Here is a 12,542-nt window from a genome sequence, read left to right as displayed (position 1 = left end):
ATCTGAATTTTAGGATATTCATTGCATTGGAGAGGTCTTGGCTGATGCATGCTGAGAAACCTACCCATTCTTGGGGGTGCAAGATGTCCATGAGAGACAATTAACAAACTCCCTTTGCCCCACATATCTCTGACTCACACCACAGCGCAGTGACTGCCACTGTAGCTACAGATACATGTGCCTTGTCCTCCCCTGATGACATCTCCTCCTCACAGAAACGACATCTGGCTGCATCCAATATATATGTCCAAAGTAGTCTGACTTTTACTCCTCTCAGACCTGGAGAGGAGCTGAGATGCACAGTGGAAGGCACTACAGTGCAGGTTTATAAACCACATGAGAATACACACTTAAAATACTCAATTTCCTTTCTTTAGGTGATTAGGAAATCTCTGGAGCATAAGACAGTCAGCAGATTGGCAGGGAGTGGGACACACCTAGGACACAGAAAGGAGCCAAAAAGGATGCATAAGGAGTGCCTGTGACATACCCACCAAGACCTATAGAGCAATAAAGATATTAAAAGTGTTCTTTATTGTCAGCTCATACCTGTTTGTCTAGGTGGTTTTAGTGACCCTTAAATATGCTGTGGAATGGGTGCTGGGGCATGATGAGGTGTTGTGGTTAGAAGGGAAATGTGCCAAGCCAGAAAACTGTGCACTGAGGGACTGGGAATCAACTTTATATTTGTGCCGAATTTCTATTTGTAAGGACTGCTAAAAAGCCCTAATGAAAAGCAACATGAAGGGAGATAGAAAAAAATGGGCTTTAGTGTATCACAAGGCAGCTAAAAAAAGAAGCATCCCCATTCAGTAAGGAAAAAGGTTGACAATTTTCAGAAGATGAGGCCCCCATTTGTACAGACAGCAGGGTGAGGCTGTGCACCAGAAAGGTGTCAGCTTGGCAAGCCACATAGCCCAGGAGTAAGAGCATCATATTCAAAAGCTGAGTCAGACAAGGACAGAAAACAAAGACCTGGCAGAGCTCAGCCTGTCAGATTTGTCTGCCATCCCAGTCCAAATGGTTGCTTTTATTTATTAGATACATCTAATACCCACTGGATTCAGTGCTGCCTGAACAGCTTCATGAATTTATTTTCATTTCCACAGTCACTCTGTTTTTGATGTTGAATAAACTGTGATTTATTTCATCTAAACCAATCCTGACTTTTGTTTGGTTACAGCTGCCAGCAGTTCCAAGGACTGTCTAATTGGCCCTTCCACCTTTAAGAGACAAAGTTGTCTCTGAGGATATGTAGCCCCCAGCTGAATTTAGGCTTTCGATCTGGAAGGCACATGCATATACATCTTCCCACCTGCCTTATCCTCAGAATTCTGCTGAAACCTGAAGCCAAAACACGGGAAAAACGCCTAGAGATGAAAGAGATCTGGAGAAGGGAAAATGAAGGTTACTATCCCCGAGATGTAAGCTTTGGAAACGTCATCTCTCACCGGGTGCCTTTGTTTCCACCTTTGTAGCTCCAGATTCAAGGTATCAATCTCTGCTATCAAGGTTGCCCTCCCAAACTGAAGGATCAGGGCAAAAAAGGAAGCTTGAACTCCAGAGACTACTGCAAAATCTATGCAAAGAAGCTCATTTTTTAATTTCAGAAATGCAGGGGATCAGTGTCACTGCTATGAGATGCCTGAAGGGGCTATTTTTGTTCTTTAGAAGCTTTATATTCTATTCTAACACAGATTAATTATGAATATTTATATATATACCACCAAAAATGTGACAAGCAGTTTGTGGTCTGGCTTGCAAAATATGCATATCATATTGCAAAAATCAGCTCTCTCTTCTGGGCTTTGTGCCTGGTCACTCAATCTTTCTAAACAGCCAGCAAGGAACAGAGACAACATGCATGTGTAGCTTTGCTGCCTCTATTCAGAGCAAGAAGAAACTGGTGCAGTCAGGAACTGCAGTTTGTGTCAGTTTAAGATCAGCACCCTGTCATTCAGAGCATACCACTGTAAAAATGTTGATAATCCTTTCTCTGAGCTCAGCAGGGCCATTGCACTGATTTAGCAGGCAGAATTTTGGTCTGCTCTTTAGTAAGAGATGGCATTTGGGCTAAATTTGCAAAGATCTGGTGCCATTTTTAAGATATACCTGGAAGCCTGGTGTCTGTCTTTAAGATGAGATGCCTATGAAGATCCTGAACGTTTCTGGCCATCAAAACTTGTAGAATACTGAAAGAGAAAAACTAAGCCTTCTGTTCTGGGGAGACTCCTACCCAGAAAATTGCAGTATGAGGGCTTCAAATTTTGTCTCTGCTGCTTCTAAAACCAGCATAAATTAATATATGCTGTTAAGGAACTGCCACATACTGCCCCAAAGCTGACAGTAATGTAAAGACTATTTCCAATACAGATGGTTTGTTAGTTCACTTATGCAAATAGGCGTATTGGAAGAGAGGAGCTATTGCTAAATATAAAGCAAGTCTTACCATTCTATGACTTGTATGTCCTGCCAAAGAACCATGCAGACTGTCTGTAAGGACTAAATACAGTGATCTCAGGAGGCTTTCAATATTAAAAAAAAAATAAATAAATGTATACCTAGTTAATAATATGCTCTGCCTTTATAAAATTACAAAATCAAACATCTATTGCAGTTACAAATGTCCTATCACTGTATTTATTTATGAGTCTGTGTATGTCATATCACTGTATCTATTTATGAGTCTGTGTAATCCAAAACATGTCTATTATCTTTTGCTAAACCTGTAAAGAGAGAACACTATGTTGTTTCAATATTAACGCTTAGTGAAATATTTGTGAATCAAATTGTGGATATAGCAAAAGAGAATCTGTCTGGACCATTCACAAAATGAGCTTTGATATCCTTTTAGTCAGTGAAAAGCTGAAGGGAGACATCAATAATTTATTAGCACTTGGATTACATCCTCCAGTGCTTGTAGTTTTCTGCCTTCTTGAAGGAAAAGAGGACAAAGGCAATACTGGCTCTTAGACTATGAAGTCTTTGCATGCTCTGATCTGTTGGTGCTGACAAAGGATGCCATATATTGAGGGGCATTTTGAGTGCGACTGTGATGATCACAGCTCTGAGGATCACAGTGGGATGAGCCACCAGCCAGTTGTCATGAGATGCCTTTCCAATTACCAGCATGAAATAAGCCACCCTGGTACCACCCTGGCCCAGGGGTATCCCTGCTGTAAACAGCAGTCTTGGTGTTCTGAGGGGCCTGAGTTTTAACAGCCTATCTCTACACTTTAGGCTTTTTGCTTCCCTCCTGTTCTCTCAGATGTCTGTGCCCTGTCTCCTGCCATCTCCTTCCAGGTGGCAGTGATGCTTATGCTCAATCTTTAGATTTAGTAACATAACTGCCACATTGCACAGACATGCCAGAATATGCACTGACATTCACTCTTTCTTTTCAGAATGAAATGTTCTCTCATCTATTTCTCTGGCTCGTGTCTTTCAAATTTGGCACCTGCCTCCTATTTCTCTCTTTCCCTTATCTTACTCCTTCTGAGGTGCTATTTCCAATACCTGAACAATTACTACCCCCCACCCCAGCTTGTTTCCCAGATTTTTCAACCTCTAAGTCCTGAGAAATTTTTCCTAGTTCTTTCCCTATCACTGTCACCAAGAGCTCCACCTTTCCTCACAGCATTGTCTTGAGTTGTTCCCAAGAAACACTTAGGAGTAAGCAAAGGCTATTCCTCTGCTATACTGAAGCAGAATCCAACATCTCTTTTCTTCTGCTTCATCAGCCTCCACTGTTGGAACAGATACTCTCAATCCCAGACAGGACGGGAAGGGCCAGGGGCAGCCTGAGGATCTACATGTGCCTCTGCCCTTCTCTGTACACAAGGGTGTTGTTTCCTGCGGGTATTGACATTTCCTGTTCCAGATGTGCTGAAAAGACCTGCACAAAACTGGACAGATGTTCTGAGAGCCAGGCAGCAGCAAAAAGTCATGTCTGTGGTAATGCACCAGCATCCTCTGAGGCTGGTGCTTGCTGCTCACGTCATTCCAAGCCTGAGCTGATGCACCCTGCTTTTCAGTGGGATTTGGTAGCTCAGCCTAATGCTAGCCAGGTTCTGTCTACAAAATATTTTGGAGAAAATGAGTACAAAACTCTTCTTACAAATACTGTAAAGACATCTCAATATTAATGGCATGCTATAGACAGTCATGCGAAATTTGAGTCCCCAGATTTTTCCTCCATGGCACTGTGGGGCTTTGTAAATCAAAGAGAATACAAAAGAAAGAATTTGTTTCAATATTTTGTTATCTTTTAAAAGAAAGAGAGGTTCTCAGGCACAGTGGCTGACCAAAGGAGTAATACTGGGCTAGGCAAATCACCAAAAGCTCCAAGCACCAAAATATTGCATGTGTGGCTGGAAGATGAGGAAATACCTTTCATTCTTATCAAGAAATACCTAACTATCATGGGGCTTGGTCAGCTTCTTTCCCAAGTTGAACTCAGAAGCCCAAATCCATCCATCAACCTCCACAGCTCATGACTTCTGATGCAAAACAGCCATCTGGTCAGTGTCGTTCCAGAGCCAAGTCGATAATTTGGAAAGTTACCAATATTTTCCCATGGGAAGAAAGCTGGGCAGTTGCTGCTGTTGTATGTCTCTAGAAGGCAGTCTGCCAGCACTCAGGGCTGCTGTCCAGTGCCAAATAGACTTTTAAAATGTATGGCCCTCAGTGACAAACCATAATGGAAAGGTGCAACACATGCACCTGAGCAATCAATGCTCCCACATGGTGACACTGAACAAGCACTGCAGTGATCTCTGCCATTTCTCCTGTAACTGTGCTGCAGAAGAAAAGGGCTTTTAAATATCGCTGTTGCTAATGGTATGGCACTACTTGCCACTAACAGGAGGGGCATTCTCTGACAGTGACCTTTACTTTGGTCACTGCCATCTTCTTTGCTCCTGATTTAGGTAAATATCATAAGAGATCACAATAGCTAAAAATACCTCTGAAAATAAATTTTAAAAAAACCCCAACCCACAACACCGAAAAGAACTCGTTGTCAGGGAAAAAATAAGCATAAGAGAGTACTCTAGAAAGATGCCTACATGTCAGCCTGGTAGAAAAGCATGTACAGGTGAAGCTTTCTGCTGACTTCACTGTCGCTAAAGGACATGAAATGATTCACACAAACACTCTTAGTGTCAGGACAAAAACCTGTCCCTTTATTCTTCAGTATTTATAGATTCTCGACAATGACCAGAGATTGGATAATTAAGTTACCACCTTCCCAAGCACACTGGTCATGAGAAGCATCCATCAAAAGACATTTCTTAGAAGGAATGTGATAAACGACTTACGTTTATAGGATTTTCATGGGAAAGTAACTAAAACTATGAAACATTATCAGAAGGCTTAATTTTCAGGGCGACACTTCACTTCCATCACCAAATACCACCAGTGAGAGAGAGAACAGTCCCATCCTGATGCCATGCATGTACCAAACACCACAAGCACTGAACCTCTGGAAATACAGGGTACAAGCTCCTATCCTGTGGAAGACAAGCAAAGTAATTTCTTCTATTTATATAGTGGCAAGAGAATTTTAAAGTGATGCAGCACTATGTATCAGAGCCACCTCTAGGCATGAGACATTTCATGTGGTAACAATATAGTTCTGGTAGCTTCCTTACAATACCTCTCTTTCAGGTTATCTTTTCCACTTTACTGAGCTGTCCTTCTATTTCTCATTAGTCTGCTTGTCTCTCCCTACCAGAAAGCTGGGTGAAGCAGTGTGTTGCCACGTGAGAAGCAGAAATACATGCCACTCACGCTCCTCTGGGAACCCACAGCTTTTCACAGCAGTCCAAAGGATTTGGGAAACCTGCTCTGGCCTAATAAAGACTCAGGGAAAAGTGCTTAAGAAGACGAGGCACAGCTACCCATCACAGCCCTTTACATTTCCAAAGATGAAGGTGAAAACCCATCTCTGTGTGACTGCAGTTAGTTCTGCCAGATCACTTAAATCATCAGGACATCATGATCATCACTGTTAAAAACTCTTGGCAGATCTAGCTGCACTAGCACAGCTATTTAGAGTTGAGTACTCCAGGCTTGTGTCCACTGGCAGTAGGAACTGTTGCTGTGCAGGCATCTACATTGCATATTCATAGAATTATTGTAGGCTTTGGGCTGGAAGGGTCTTTAAAGATCACCTAGTTCCATACACCCTGCCATGGCAAGGGACACAAGACCAGGTTGCTCAAAGCCTCATCTAACCTGGCCATGAACATTTCCAGGGATGGGACATCCACACCTTCTCTGGGCAACCTGTTCCAGTGCTTCACCACTCTCATAATTTTTTTTCTAATAGCTAATCTAAACATATGTCCTGTCAGTTTAAAGCCTTTTCACCTTGTCCTATTGTTACCTGCCCTCATAAAAGTCCCTCCCTAAAGCAAGAGCATTGCAGAAGCCATGCTTTCTGTTCCCAAGGTGTGAGAGTTGAAGCCTGGGAGAGATGAGCTTCCCCTGGCACTCCTTTCTGTACATATGCTGACTAGTACAGATGGATTTTGGATAAAGCATGTACTTTATGCACTCTCATCCTGTTCAAGTGCAAAGGTACAAGGTTTTCCCCATTATACAGAAGTAAATAACCTGAAAAGAAGAAAGGAACAAATTCTAATGCAAATAAAATAGCCAGTTCTTCATATTTGCCATGGAGTACAATCATGTGAGCATATCCAGTGCTTTACACTGTCTCAAATTCCTTGAAATCTCAGGCTTAGGCACTTTGACAGGCTTCCTTTAAAGTCTGTGACAGTGGATTTGAATGCATTGACTACGTCACTCAGATTTTGTCAGATAGATCCCACAGCACCAGCAAAGGTAGACACTGTTCTCAGCCCAGAGAAGCTGGATTTCAGAAATGTTGTTTTCCTCATTGATAGCAGGGACAGAGGGCATTGTCAAGCAGGGTCAGCTCAAGACCATTTTAATTTAAGCCTTCTGTGAAGCAATGACAATGCATTCCCCATCTCTGCAAATATAGATTTTCACCTGCAACACACTTCAGAGGCAGTGTCTGAATGACCTGACTTGAGAAATACATTTGCTTGACTGTCCATTCCAATTTCCACAGGAGTCTGTTCTCTGGAGTCCCAGCTGTACAGTGACTTGCTTTTAACTGGTTTTTATTTGGATGTTGTAATGAGGAGAGGAAAACCCAGTATGATAGGGATACAATATATAGACTGAGAAAGAATTATCTGTATTTGTTGAAGAGGTGTGTTATTTCAGGATATTTTCATCTAGTCTGATAAAAATGGCATTTCTATAGAAACAACTGATAAAAAAAAACAACAAAGAGGAAATCCCATGCTAACTGTCAAAAGACAACATAATGTTCGGCAGATGCATTACTAGTGATGACTAAATACTCTGCTGTTTTGGGTTTTTTAAAACACACAATCCTTTCCTCTCACTTACATGGTTAAATCACTTCACATTGAGCAGAGATGTGTGGTTTTTATTGGTGAAAAAGCACTGATTTGATTTAAAATATCCCTGCTTCATCTAGTCCCAGGGATGCCCTTTACTCAGTAGGGTGTAGCTCTCATGGAATGCCAGGGTTCCACACCAAAAGTACATCAGCTTTAAGAAAAGTTAACAGAAGTAAGATTTATATCTTGAACTGATCCCTTATGATAATTTGTTTTCTATTCACCCGCAGACCTGCGTGCTGCGCTGCTGTCCAGCTGCTCTGTTCTCAACTTCAGTTTCTGTCTTCTCAGCAGAAGAATTATCTGCTTCCATGGTCACTTGCTCTTTACACAACACATCTTAATAGTTATCATCTATGCAACACAGATAATACTGCTACATTTGCAGATTTACCTTTCTAATCCCACCAAGGCCACTGTCATATTGTTTTTGTAGTTCTGATCCCATCCCTGTTACAATCCACTGAGAAAGCATTCAGCTGTAGGCACTCCTGCTTCTCTCTGCTTTGGAAGACCAAAACCATGTTTTAGAAAGTCACATGAAACTGACTTGGGCAAGCTAGAAGAAGGGGATGAGAGAGATTTTCAGGGCTTATGAGATGACTGACAATCCTTTAAAATCTCATAGAAAAGCCCTCACTGAGTGAAGAATATTTGAGTTCACCACTGTACTAGTTTGAAATCAAACCAGTGAGAGATCGCAAGTCAGAATTATAATTTAATAGGAAAATGATAACAAGAATAAATGCAATAATATCAAAAACACTGACAGAGTCAGAATACAGCCTGGAACCCTGTTAGGGTGATGGTAGTCGTCCAGATGAGGTGGTCTTGTTGAAGCGTGATCCTCTGGAAGAAAGGGGGTCTGGTCTTCAGCTGAAAGTCCAGCAGTAGCTCCTGTCCTCTGGAAGTCCCGTAGGTAAGGGCTGCTGTGGTGTTCGAATTCTCAGCTTATATCCAGTATGGAATGCTTGGCTCCTCCCTCGGGGAGGAGCATCTCACAATGGGATGGTGAGTCATGAGATAAAGCCTTGATGAGCCATTAACAGAAAACAGTCCAGGAGGAAGTTATCTCTGAGTCATGCAGCAAGGCAGTGGTGGGCCCATTAACAGGGGACAATACAGGGGGAAGTTATCTATGAGTCATGGGGCAGGGCATTGATGGGCCCATTAACAGAAGGTAGCCCGGGGGGGGGGGGGGGGGGGAGGCAGGGAGCACTGCCTCACCTGGTTTCAACAGTACATGAGGATGGTGATAGAATATACTGCAACCCAGGACAACCACCAAAGACTCCAAGACATGCACTGCTGGGGATTTCATTGCTAGAATCGCTTAGCAAATCCATGCAAGCATGTTGGCACTTATAATTTTATAGGGTAAATATGAAGACACACAAGCATGATTTATTGATAGAGCAGAAGCTATATATAGTGCCCTTAACTGTATTATTAAAAATGAAGGTAAATAATTAATGGAATGAAGGAAAGATACATACAACTCTGGCAGTTTTGATGGGTGTTTTGCAGTAATTAAAAGAGAATATATTTTATTTTTATGTTTTTCTGGCAAAAAAGATTACTTCCTCATTTCACCTGCATGCTAAGAGATGCTGTGTGTGGCCACAGAAGCTGTGCAGCCAGCGTGAGAAGAGTCAGGGAGGGAAAATGCTCATGGCTGTCTTGAATCAGAACCATAAGCAGCTGTCAGACAGTCTCAGCAGTCCCGGCACTTCACCCAAACACGTTCCAACACAAGCACTGCCACGGCCTCCCTGCCTTACTGTGCAGGTGGGAGAACTGAACTGGGTACATGGGGTGCATGGGAAACCATTCCCAAGTTCAGCCCCAGGAAAGCCTTGAAGTGGGAGAGAGAAGTCTTCTACTTGCACCACTGCATCTGCCCCACCCTCTTGTAAAACCAGTGGTGTTCTGATGCCTGGCCTGAAGATGAGTAGTGCAAAAACTAAAACCTTGGTTTCTCATTTTGCTTCAATCAGAGGCATAAACCATTGATTTCAATAGATTTTGGAGCAGCCCCACCTGACCTTCACTGCACCAGAAGCAATGATCATAAAAGGCAACAAGGTGCCAAAGGACACATTAAACTCCTCACTTCAACCAGCCAGACCTGTAGCAACAGTCCTGGAGCCATCAGGATGGTGGGTGGTTCCACAGAAGAAGGATGAGAAGCTTCTGCTCTTGAAGTTTAACTGCAAGAAACCTGCACAATTATTTCAAAGTGTTTCTTGCATCCCAAACCAGCATATATTAGGAACAACAATATTAAGTGGCAGATGGTGGTGGTAGGGTAGCAGTTATTTTCAGTGAAATGGAGAATTTGACACTCCATTTCTCAGCAGGCACTGCTATTCCTGAACTAGGTTTGACTTTAATATGATTTCTTTTGCTTCAGGGAGCACAAAGCAGAGCTCCACCAGCTGATGAACTGCAGTCTGGCAGGGCAGAGCTGGAGAAGCACTGCAAACACTCTTGAGGGTCCCTTCTGCAAATCTCTAAATGTATTTAAGAGCAGATCTATTTATTCCTCCTTTTAGGGGCATCTACGAGTGCACCAGCTGTAACAGCAGTAACTGCTCAAACACCTCTGCCAGAATCATATGTCTGATCATGAGGTTACAATCACAGTCACTCTTGGTTATGTAGTACACCTAATGGGGCATCTTCAAGTTGATTCATCCTTCAAGGAGTGCACAATGATCTAAAATAGTGCAGTTGTCAACTTTATCATGTCAGGAACATGGTTGCTCATCAGAAGACACGAAGCTGAGGGAGATGTTTGCTGCCCAGCATTTAAAAAACTTGAAATTTTCATTCCAGATTTTAAATGAGTTAATCACAGTGCTGTTTCCCTGACAATATGGTTAAGGCTGGCTGTCTCCCAACAGGATAAAGGATTATCTTTGTTTCCATAGATGTAAGTGTTTTCAATGACCATAACGAACTTGTTCCTGGTTGAAACTTTTAGTATCACAGCTTTCTGAAGGGATAAAAACCCCCAGCGCTTCATTTCTTCTGGCATCAGAGACCTTGCAGTGAGTCCTTCCCAAACAGTGAGCCCACCTGCTCCAGCCCAAGCCCCAAGAGGATCTGTGCCTCTTCTCACGCTCAGAGAACTCATTTCCCAGGTAAAAAGGCTGAAAGTTGACCAAGCGCTGAAATCAATAACCAACATTAAAACCAAAGCTCCTGCAAGTTCCCACAGCTCTCCCATAGTTTCTAATCAAGCTCGGCACGCATTACAAGCAGTCAGTTATGAATAATAAATTACAGCCACGTTCACAGAGCTTTGTGTATCTGCTCTCCCAGAACAGCTCCGGTCTCGGGCACGGCCTCGCCCTCCGGCAGTGCGGAGCCGAGCTCCTGCGTTGAGATAAAGGCATCTGTGTGTGTGCAGACCCTGGCTGCGGGATGCGGGTGCCCGGTGTTTGGGCCCGGGGCAGCTCCGGGGGCCGCACACGCTCAGGCCGAACCCACAGCCGCGGCCTAAGGCGGGATGTCCCTCCAGGAGCCCCGGGCCGGGCTGTGGCGGCAGCGGGCAGCCGTAACCACCGTGCCGGGCCCCAGGGCCGCGATACACATGTAGAAAGCCGAAAAGAAAGCTCAATGAGCTGCCTTGAGCTCCCCGCGGCCGGCGGAAGTGACGGCGGGCGGGCGGAAGCGGCGCCCGGGGAGGGCGGAGGTGCCGGGGAGCGGCGCGGAGCCGGCGCAGGTGAGTGGCGGCCTGGGCTGCCCAGAGCAGCGGCCCAGCGTGGCAGCGTTTGCCTCAAAGCTTAAACGCTGCTGCTGGAAGGCATTTGGGAGAGCATTGTGGAGCTCCGTTTCTCTGTAAACGCCGTTCGCTGTGACAAACTAGTGCGCACTGGTGCTTAGGGTCCCTCACTGTCATAAGTGACCTTCCTGACCAGGCTCACACTTGGACTACAGTTGGTTGATTCAGAATCTTGACCTTCGAAGAAATCTGTGGCTTTATTGCCTTCAGTGCTCTTGTGTTTTCTTTTAGTCTGACTGAGATCTCTCGGCCCAACCACGCCTGAAAAACTTCCTGCAGAGCTGGTGGATTTTTCAGACAGTGTCCACTGCAGGTCCAGACCGTGACAGAAAACTCTTTTGTGAGACTTTTCATATAGACAGGGTGTACAGCAGCAGATGATAGTGTGGCCACATAACAGTCTATATGTTGTGCAGTATGGAAGTGCTCATGGACCTTGGAGAGCATTTCTGATCCCTCACCTGTGTTCCTAGGACAGTATCTCAGTGTGTTGCCTGTGCTGGTGGTCCCTCTGGTCAAACAGATGGTGAATGGTGAGCTGTTAAGCAGCGAGCTGCAAGGCTGGAGGGAGCCAGGCTGCAGGATCCTGGGGTTAGTGCTGATCCTCAGGAGTTGGTTAGTTGTCCTGTGCGTTTGCTCTGAGCTCTGGTGGGTAGGAATGAGGACTCCTGACAGCCAAGGGGGTGTTGGTGATGTGCTGCGATGGCTTCCATGGGACATGGGAAAAGGTGGCCTGAGAAGAAAGCAGCGTGTTTTCCCTACATTCGTTCTGTCTGCAGCTCCCACGTGTATTGAGGCAAAGCCTTTGAGGAAAGGGTTCCTGGAAGAACGTCCAAGGTCATTAAGAATGGCTACTTAGTTGTCTCCTTGTGCTTCTGACAGTTTCCCAGAGAAACAAAGGCAGTTTGAAGGCGTGCTGTATATCTGAAGTGTTTTGGTAGGGAGAGACTTGGACAAGTTTATGTAGAGCTGTGTGTGGAGGAGGCTCCTTGCAGAGAGCTAAGCAGCAGCCTTTGCTTCCAAGTGTGTGTTTTGTGTCTGTTAAAGCAGGCATCCTCCTCTTTTGGGCTTTGAAGCCTGTGATGACAGGGCAGGGAACACTTGGCTTGGGATATGTGTTCCTCTCCTTATGGATATCAAAGAGGGTCCAAGCAAGAGAAGTCTGGCTGTGGGAGCCCCGTTGTGGCAGCAAGCTCCATAAATAAACAGCAAGTAGGTGTGTGCTTATGCTAGGTATACACAAAAAACAGAAGGAGCTGTCTGTGGAGGTTTCAGTTTTTGCTATGCAG

General features: G+C 44.4%; 1 protein-coding gene and 1 long non-coding RNA gene across 2 annotated transcripts in view; one reads left to right on the top strand and one right to left on the bottom strand.

Moving 5' to 3' along the window:
• Nucleotides 1–5,156: 5,156 nt before the first annotated feature.
• LOC147652572 (uncharacterized) lies at nucleotides 5,157–11,126 on the bottom strand. Its single transcript, XR_015287962.1, has 2 exons — nucleotides 8,749–11,126; nucleotides 5,157–8,129 (listed from the first exon to the last, which is right to left on the bottom strand). It is a non-coding gene; the product is annotated as an uncharacterized LOC147652572 (long non-coding RNA).
• Nucleotides 10,576–12,542, top strand: part of RPAP1 (RNA polymerase II associated protein 1) — a 48,155-nt gene continuing 46,188 nt past the window's right edge. The window contains exon 1 of the mRNA XM_086892841.1: nucleotides 10,576–11,193. The gene's annotated coding sequence lies outside the window, so the exon portion shown is untranslated. The remainder of the gene's footprint in view (nucleotides 11,194–12,542) is intronic.

Source organism: Cyanistes caeruleus, chromosome 6, assembly GCF_971803275.1.
Source record: "Cyanistes caeruleus chromosome 6, bCyaCae1.hap1.1, whole genome shotgun sequence".
Taxonomy (NCBI): domain Eukaryota; kingdom Metazoa; phylum Chordata; class Aves; order Passeriformes; family Paridae; genus Cyanistes; species Cyanistes caeruleus.
The sequence above is the reverse complement of the archived record's forward strand: the minus strand, read 5'-3'. Positions and strand labels throughout refer to the sequence as shown.